The sequence below is a fragment of the Amblyomma mixtum genome, chromosome 5 (genome assembly GCF_055824585.1).
Source record: "Amblyomma mixtum isolate Tamu chromosome 5, ASM5582458v1, whole genome shotgun sequence".
Lineage (NCBI taxonomy): Eukaryota > Metazoa > Arthropoda > Arachnida > Ixodida > Ixodidae > Amblyomma > Amblyomma mixtum.
The window spans coordinates 193,534,775-193,544,742 of record NC_143016.1 but is presented as its reverse complement, the minus strand read 5'-3'; the positions used below and the strand labels follow the sequence as shown (position 1 = coordinate 193,544,742).

Here is a 9,968-nt window from a genome sequence, read left to right as displayed (position 1 = left end):
CAACTCAACGCATGCGGAGGAGGTGGCGATCGCCCTCGCAGCCTCCCATCCCGACTCTAAATTCATCCTCACAGACTCTCGCGGAGCCTGTCGTAACTTTGAGTTCGGTTGGATCACTCCACTCGCTCACCAAATTTTACACCGCAGTACTCGCGACGGCGATCCAACTCATCGCTCAATCATATGGGTCCCCGGCCGCCACCAAGGCATGCCAGGTAACGAAGCCGCCCATGAGGCAGCCCGCGCACTTACTCACCGGGCACCAAGCGTCCCTTGGGAGGAGCTTAACCCAGATCACAGCCCTCTCCTTTCTTTTAAAGAAATTACTGAGCACTATCGTGCCGAACACCGGTGATACCCAGTTCCTATGAAAGGACTGGGTAAAGCTGGCGAACGAATTCTCCTCAGGCTCTTTACAAACACCCTGCTGAGCCCGGCGGTTCTCAAGCACTTTAATCCTTCTTTTGACGGCCGCTGCTCATTCTGTGGGGAGGTGGCCGACACCTTCCACATGGTTTGGGCATGCAGAAAAAATACTTCTCTCCCCCCAGTCACCCCTTCCCCTACCCGAGAGGACTGGGAGGCGGCCCTACTCAGCTGCCAGGAACTATCGGCCCAGCAGGCCCTGGTTCGGCGGACTTGTGTAGCGGTCTCGACCAACGGGATCCCGGAATGAGGGACTCCTACTAGTATTGTAAGGGGTGAGACCCACTATGGGCCTCTCCCCGAGCACCTCTCTGTACATTACTAAATAAATGCTTTTCTCCTCCTCCTCCTCCTGAGATGCTTAAGGGACTCGGGGTTGTATTGCCGTCTACAATCTTTACGTTTTCAGTGCGCGCCCTCTGTCCCCTTGACATGGTGGTCACTGGACAGTATAGACTCATTTCATTGCCACTCTTTTTTCTTTTTTCCCCTTTGGTCCCCTCCCCAAGTGTAGGGTAGCCAACTGGGCATCGTCTGGTTAACCTCCCTGCCTTTCCGTCCATTTCTCTCTCTCTCTCTCTCTCTGAGCGCAGCTCATCAGCTGTTCCAGCTTTTCGATAGATAGGGGTCTTATAGAATTCGAGTAAGAAATGTATGTACAATCGCAGGCAACAGAGAAATAGTTAGATATATGCTCGGCTTGCAGCACCATTGCCTGGTTCTCAAACATGAGGTCTGCGCAAGTATTTCGCGAGGTTGTCGCAACTGTGGGAGCCGTTACGAGCGATAGGAACGGGTTGTTCTCCTGCATAAATGCTAAGAAATTCCCGCTTGTCTTCATTACATTAATCACACCACCACCCTGCCACACTGGCAGATGGTAGCGTTTCTGGCACAACGTTGTCAATGCCAAAGCATGCAGCGCACACATATGTCACTCCGCCACGCCACGTATCTCAAAACACGACTGAGGTGTCCGCTGTTCCAAGAGGGCAGTTATGTGCCTTCCTCCTGGTTGAGGTGTCCACCCAGATGTGTGAGACAGATACTGTGGATTTCCTTTCCTCAAAAACTGTTTATAAATTTTACCATCTGCTTTCCAAGTCCCCGCTTTATTGGTTTCGCAGGTGTGGGAGACAGATACTGCGCATTTCCTTTCCTCGAAAAAAGTTTTGGGAATTCACTTTGGAAATTCTAAAGTGTGCTTGGCGCAAGCCTTATGGTCAACCCACTGCCGCTTCCCCGAACCGCTTGGCGCGGTATCACTGGGCCGCTTCGGAGCCATGCGTCTCACTCACTCGACTGCAACGAGACATCTGGCGAAGGAGCGGCTGCCGTCGCCGACGCGCGCGCGCTCGTTCTACGGCTAACGTGTGGCGCCACGGTTGCTATGCACAGCTGCGCCCCCCCCCCCCCCCCCTAACGCACCGGTTCCTAAGGAGGGGAAGAGGTTGCACTTTTACTTTCTCCTTTTCAAGCTCCCGCTACATTGATTTCGCAGCTTAAAGGGTTACAAGGCTGCTGTTTACAACGGACAACGACGACGGCAACGGCGACGGCAAAGCCGCGAAACGCAGAAACGGGCGCCTAAGAGCTGCGCTCTGCAACACTAGCGTTGCCATGATTTGGAGACGTACTGCAGATCGGCACGACTACGCATCTGCCTCCAATGGTAAGCAATGCTTCCTACATGATGGCTTGCATTTCTTGAAGCATATTTTACGGAACAGCGGCCAAGATCTGCAGCGCGACAGGCCGCTCTTCTTGTATATCCAGGAAGAGAAGCAGCACTGAACAGAGTTCGCCGAGAATCATTCACACAGAGCTGTATTGGTTTTGACGAAACGAATGCTGCAGAGTACTGCCGCATGCTGCATAAGAGCTCTAGTATGCGCGCTCTGTGAAATTTAAAGTCGTTTAGCGCTATATCGTCAAATTCCTTTTCCTACGGTTTATTTGCACATTGTAATTTTTGCGCCCGTGCGCAGGGACTGTAGTACCTCTCCTCTGCGTAGAATGCATTGCGTAAGCGTGACGTCTGAGATAAACTTTCAATTTTGTGTGTTGCAGGCGCTGACCGCAAGTCGATTTTGCACCAGGCCAGGTGTTTACATCAGTTTGTTTACGCTGCTATCTATTTTGGTTTTTAATTGTATTTAAAAGTGCACCCAGATTAAATAATCCTGTGCTATTCGAACTAGGTATATTTAGCTTGCTTTTTCGAGTCTTTTGAAAGCTTCATTGTTTCTTCAAAGTGACCCAATTTCTGAATTTTTCCGATCTGTAATCGTGATGGTATTAAATCGATGTCTACACCCGCATGGGGGTCCACAGCCACAGCTTTCACTTTGTTGCAACCGAGAAACATTCATGAGCACTATGGAAGTAAAGGTGCGTTTTAGACCTTCCTGCAAGCTTGTTTCTATGTTGTATGTTAGGTTCTCTTTTGGAACATTTTCCCTTTTATTCATCAAGCTGCTTCATGAAATAGGGCACATAGCCTAACCATGTCCTTATTTATTTGTACATCCTTGCTAGTTCGTTGTCAGCATAGGGTTATTGCAAACCAATTCGAGTGTTTTTGAACATAGTTTTCTCATCACCATAATCATCCTGACTACACCCACTGCAGGGCAAAGGCCTCTGCCATGGCTCTCCAATTAGCCCTGTCCTTTGATAGTTGTGGACCGCGTATCCAAGCAAACTTCTTAATCTCATCCGCTCGCCTAGCTTTCTGCCGTCCCCTGCTATGCTAGCCTTCTCTTGGAATCCACTGCGTTGCCATTAGGACCAGCAGAGTGGATTCCAAGAGAAGGCAAGCAAAGTGCCAAATGTGTGGATGGGTTTGTTTTGTATGTGTGTATGTGATTGTGGGAAAAACTGGAGCTTCTCACAGCATTTTTATTTTTGTTTCGCGAAGTTGGGAATTTCTAAACATTGTAATTATCGGTTGTCGATGATGGAAAACTGGTTGTTACAAAAAGTGCTGAAAAATAAAATCCTGTAATAAAACAAAATCCCAACTCACTGGGAGCTCACTTTAAGACTTGCTTTTGGAACTAAACATATGTGGGCATATGTAAGGGTTTTCAGTATGACAAATATAATGCAGGTACACTCATTTACATAAGCCAGTAAAAAAAAAACCTTGACCCTTACTGTTGCATCAGCATTCAAGCTAGTTAGCCGCAGCTGGGATCAACTGGTAAAGGTGACATTGAAAGCCTACAGGGTTAGTTTGTGTGACATCTGGCAAAATGTAGAGATGTAGGTAAAAGTAAGCTGAATGGCTTTTTGGCTTTAATATGTCTTCTATTTCCTGTACAGTCACTTATGCCATTCCAGACTTTGCTAAAGCAGAATAGCCAGCTGTTTGGCTCGTAACCCCGCTGATTTTTTATGAGGTAGGAGCAGCAGGCATCATATTTATTTCAACTACTCGGAGTATGGGCCGCAGTGTAATCAGTAGCAGTCACCTGCTCCTCCTAATACAGCACGTCTATGACTTGCAAGCAGAGTAGTATCTTTCCCCTCACCACTTCTTGCAGTGCATTAGAAGTTTTGAGTGAAAGGCAGCGTCTTCCACATGTGTGCCATTCTAACATGGCCAGTCACTGTCTTGGAACCTGTCGCCTCCTTATCATAGGTTCGGTTCCACTTTACAAAGTTGTGAGATGGAGCATACTAGAAATGTAGCCAAAGTGCCGGACTGGTTGTTTAGGCTCCTAAGCATATTTTTTAATTGGTAAAGCCCATCAGGAGTCACGAAGGCTGTCTTCTCACGGTCCTGGTCATCTACAGCACTTTGCCAGTAGCCGGAGCGAAGAACTATGGATGAGAAGAATTTGGCACCATGGAGGAAGTCAGGTGCGTCATCGATACGCGGCAGGGGGCACACGTCCTTTTTAGTGATTTTGTTCAATTGCCGATAGTCAATGCAAAAACGCCAGCAGCCATCCTTTTTCTTCACAAGTACGACGGGTGAGGCCAAGGGACTGTGTCAGGGTTCGATAATGTTGTTAGCGAGCATTTTAGTAACTTTCCCATTGATAATCTGACGCTCGGCGTGAGAGACTCAATAGGGGCAGCGGCGGATGGGACGGGCATCGCCGGTTTCAATGCGATGCCTGACGGCGAGAGTTTGGCCCATCGTGGTGTTGTTGACATCAGAAATATCTGAAAAATTTCGAGAAGGAAACGAAACTGGACAGTTTGATTGGGACTGAGGTCAGTGGCTCTCATGGTCGTGAAGGCGTCTGTCGACAGTGGAGACTGCCGGCGCGGGGTGGCGGTGTCTTGAACAGGGGTGGTGGTCAACTTGGCGATGTGACAAGGCGCGAGAGGAGACAGTGTAGCCACGCAGATGCCGGACGGAAGCACTCGGGAAGAGACGCTGAAGTTGAGGAAAGGCAGAGAGAGGTCGTTTGCTTGGATGGGGTTAGTGGAACGAAAGAGGCGGTTCGAGATGACAGGCCAGCATATTCGGTACTGTACAGTCACAGTGATACAACGACGGGTTCTGAATCCAGCAGTCGGAGTTTGAGGCGTATGACATCCTCCTAGCAGTCAATGAGGGCGGAATGTTCAGTGAAAAAATCTTAACCGAGGATAAGGTCATGAGGTAGTCAGCGCGGTGGGCTGAACCAGTATACTCTCGCTGGCAAAAGTAACGCGCACGGTACACATACCATCGACAGCAGGAGTGCCAACACCCGCGACACGCACACGGGACATTCCAGGCGTGAGGACTTTGCGGAGGCGACGACGGAGGGCAGAACTCATCTCTGATATTTGAGCCCCGGTATCAAGCAGGGCGCGCACAGGGACACGGTCGATAGTGACGTCCAGGAGATTCGGCCGAGTGGTCGAGAGAGGATTTCTAGTCCGCGTCGTTGATGCAGCGTCACCTCCGGGAGCTGCATCATTTATTTTCCAAATAGGAGCGGCTATTGGAAGGCGATTGAAGGAAGGAGAGCGGCGGCCCTGCGGCGACGTAGAGCGGGAGAATCGGTGTGGAGGGGGAACGGCTGCTTCAGGCAGACCGGACGGGCTTCACGGCGAAAAGAGTCGGGACTGTAGAAAGAAAGGAAGATGTTGCGGGGTGGTGAAGACGATGGACTGCGGCAATGTAGGGCGATGTGGCCAGTGCTGAAGCACCGGAAGCAGATGGGGCGGTCGTCTGCCGTGCGCCACTCATTGGGATTGCGATAACGCTGCGGAGAATAATAGGTGCGACGAAAAACAGAGACAGGTGGTTGGGTGGTGTGAGGGCTTCTGATGGGGCCCACAGCCGGAGGAAGGTTCAGGTTATTGAGTTCCTGCCGCACGACGGCCTGAATCAGCGACACGGCAGGTAGAGAGTTTTCAGGTGCGGGCGGACGGGGCAGCACAGGCGCAAGGGCTTCCAGTTCCCGGCGAGCGATCCGAGTGACAGTGTCGGCGGCGGGGACATCATCGGAAGACGCGCGGGACGGTAATCGCTGTTCCTCGCAGGAAGAGATGGCGGCCGTATTAGGCAGCCGAGAGAACTGCTATGGAATTCGGCGGCATTTAACCTGCTCAAAACGACGGCATTCTTTTATTATTGTGTCCACGGTGGTGCAGTCTTTGCAAACCAGTAAATTAAAAGCATCATCCGCAATCCCTTCCAGATCACGGCCCACCTTGTCAGACTCCGTCATGGTGGTGTCAACTTTGTGGCAAAGCGCCAAGACATCTTGTATATATGTGACATAGCTTTCTGTTGACGACTGGGCGCGCTACGCGAGCTGCTTTTTCGCGGAGAGCTTTCGGTCATCGGATCAGTCAAACAAAGTACGGAGCTTTTCTTGAAAAGTGCCCCAGCTCGTCAGTTCTTCTTCGTGGGTATCGTACCAGACCTGAGCCGTGCCACTAAGATAGAAGATAGCATTCGCGAGCACCACCGTGGGATCCCACCGGTTATCGGTGCTCACTCGTTCATATAGGCTGAGCCAGTCGTCGACATCGGTGCCGTCGTCCCCGGAGAAGGTACCGGGGTCACGGCGAGGAGCCATGACCACGAAGGAAGCAGCAGGAGTGGTTAGTGACTCGCCGGGTGGAGCATGATGGTAGTAAGCCCGGCCTGACGACCGCTTCGGAGCTGCGTGTAGTGGAGATCGTCTACCCGGCACGTCCACCAAAGATGTTACGTGGCCCGAAGTGTAGGCAGGCACAAGGGCGACCGGAGCACAGGGCACAGATCACAGCGAACACCGAGCGGATGATGATGTCCTCAGGCTTAATGGCACATACCCAATGCGGAGGATTGGCCACTATCGCTGTTGTTGGTTGGTTGGTTGGCCTCAAGTAGAATGGCACATGCCCACTACGGGGGAGTGGCGAAGACACAGGCGGTGAACTGTTGGAATGATTAGTAGTTTTAGAGGAAAAGGAGTATTATTATGGTATAGTCTGACAGATTGGACGACGCAACGAAAGGGGTCCTGTTAGCTGGGAGATCGAAGATGGGACGACGGCTTTATGTGCAAATTTGAATGCATCATATGGAATGGTTCAATTTTGTATGGACTGAAAGAGAGACAGGAAAAAAAATAAATAAACTGTTTGATAATCAGAAAAATGAACAGAAATAGAAAAATAAATAAATAAAATTAATATTAGCATGGGAGTCGCTGTGTTTCTAGAAGAAATTTTTGAACTGCACAGCGCGCACTCCTGTTGCTTCGTCCAAGCGAAGTAGCGCCAAAGGAAAGAACAACCTCAGTGGACACAGGCAGACCCAGCTGGTGAAACGGAATTTCGAATAGGCGCCTCCTCAAAGAAGAGAATCGTCGGCAGAACAGCAGGTTCTCCACTGTCTCAGGCTCGGCACAAAATGGGCACAGTGGAGTAACCGCCTGACCAGATCTGTGAAGGTAGAAATTTAGCAGAGGAACTCGGCATCGCAAACGCGTGAAAGAGACCTCCAGTCTGCGCGAACACCAGTCCTTGCTACCCCAAGGCTGCAGAAGGTGCTGATATTCGGGAGATGAAGTAAGCGCCGAGGCTGAAAATTCCTGAAATATTGTGTAACTGCGAAACCTCACCGCAGCTGTATATGCGCAGGTTGGCAGGACAACAATTATTGGGCGACAGAGAGAGGCCCTTGCTAATGAATCAGCAACCTCATTTAACTGAATGCCCACGTGACCCGGTACCCAAAGCAACCTCACCGAATTTAAATGGAGCGGGATCAGCTGCTTAAAGAGGCTTAATGCCCGAGACTCAGAGGGTGATGATAATGAAAAGCAAATAGATAGAGAGTCCGTCATAACCATGACTTGGGAAACGGCAGGATCTAATTTACTTAAGGCTAGAATGACAGCTAATAATTCGGCCAGATAAATTGGAGTGAAGTCAGGGAGACGGAGAGAAAAGGACCATCCCAATGCAGGTGAAAAAATGCCTACACCTGCCTTTTCACGATCCTACGAGGCATCGGTAGCAATGAGAATATGAAAAGGAAAGGACCTTAGGTGGCCCTGTAACAAACCGTGAAGGAGAGGAAAGGGCTGGAGCTTGTCATTCGATGGGAAAATGTTATCAAATGCAATCTCGACTGAAGGTGAGATGTTATGCTGTGGATAGATATCTGTGAGCTTAATGTTTAAGGGATCGAGGAGAGACTGCACGAAACATATCTGCGGAGTATGCAAACGAGACCAGGTGGCATTTAAAAATACTGTGGGTTGACTAAGAAATATTACATTGGATGTGTGGAGAGGACAGTCGCACAAATTTAAAAAGGTTTGGACTGTTAAAAGGCGAAATCTGGCTAATAAAGATGGAATTCGCGCATCAAGGTGCAGGACAACATTAGCTACATACTTTGGAAGTCCCACACAGAGGCGCAACGCCTCACGCTCCAATAGCACAAGCTGTCGAAGTTTATAGGCAGGAGCGCCTGAGAATAAAACACATCCGAACTCCAAAATTGGTCGGACATACATTTTATAGATCAGCAGAAGTGTGTGCCTTCTCATCCCTGACCTAGCGCTGCAAAGCCAACGCAGGATGCCAATGGCCTGAACTCCTTTTACAGAAACTTGCTCAATGTGGGCCCACCAGGAAAGAGTAGAGTCATGTATCACTCCAAGATACATCACTGTTGTTGGCCACTATCGCGCGCGCACACATTGGACACTTCCTCCACGTCGTCTTTACGGGGATTATTCGTTGCAATATAATTCCGGTTGGTGCTTTTTGTCTAAAACCACAACGGCCTCTTTGGAGTGGTTCAGCAAATAATAGCTGGCTCTTGCTGGCCACATGGACACATTTTCTTCTTTCTGTTAGCGTTGGCATGCGTAATAAAACGCATCATTAATGAGCAGTAGGTCGGCATTTTATACGGATCATTGAGCAGTGCAAACTGATGTGAAATATTTGACTGTTTTTTTACCACAGGCCGACCTCTCCACCTTTTCCTCAATGAAATTCCTTTCTCTCTCTTGACTGTTTTTGTGTAAAATGCAGACTCGCACCATGTATGCCGTTCTCCGAAGAAAATCTTGAGGTGGCTGAGAACCTGTTCGTCGAGGGAGGATGACTACTCAGCAGGCTCGCCACTGCTAGCTCATTTCACAAGTGCCTTAATGTCAGGAATATGGTCGTTCAGCATAAGCTACCTTAAGTTCGCGCAGAAGCTATTATGCATCTCGACACTTATTACAGGGAGTTAGTGCCACAGTCCACGCTTTCCTCAAGCTGGCTTATAAGGCTGCACAAGCACGAATTTTTCATTCTGTTTGTTCTGAAAAAATTAGGAGATAGAGTAAGTGCAACAAGATCTTATGCTTGCAGCACCATGAAAGCAATAAGAGCAGGTATGGTGCAGTTGTACCCTGAAACTATCCGTGCTCCTTGGATGGCAGTAAGGAATGATTGCAGAAGCTTCCGAGGCGTCGTGACCAAGGATGACCCCGTGGTGCGTGACGTCACAGCAGATGAGAAACGGGGGCCCAGCTCGTGCCGTCGCGCGAGGCGTCGCGACTATAGTGTACTAGAATCTAGTTCACTATAGTCGCGACCAAGGAGGACCACGTGATGCGTGACGTAACGACATAGGAGAAACCAAGTCTAGTAACGTTGGGAGAAACGGGGCCCCAGCTCGCGCCGTCGCGCGAGGCGTCGCGACCAATGTGTTTCCTGCTTCTGCCGCTAGGTGCGCTGTAGTGAACACGTGATGCTGGAGCGGCGGTATACAAGGGGGTGCGCCTGCCTCTGCTAGGCGTACACGGGATAGAGATGCCTCCTGGAGACAGGGCTGCTCGTTGGAATGAGAAGCAAAAGTTGCGGCGTGCTACAAAGACTGATGAAGAGCGTGAAGAACGTCTAGCCAAGCGGCGTGCTCTATATGCAACTCGGCGACAATATGCTTCGCATCTGACTAGGTTTAACCTAAGCTAAACCTCAGCCATTTTTTTTGTATGATTCAGATTATACTGAATAAAGATTATTATTATTATTATTACTATTATTATTATTATTATTACTATGAACAGCTCCAGTAATACAGGTAT

At 49.5% G+C, this 9,968-nt stretch overlaps 1 pseudogene; it reads right to left on the bottom strand.

Moving 5' to 3' along the window:
* Positions 1-5,347: 5,347 nt before the first annotated feature.
* On the bottom strand, positions 5,348-8,530 carry LOC149345306 (uncharacterized; annotated as a pseudogene).
* Positions 8,531-9,968: the final 1,438 nt, after the last annotated feature.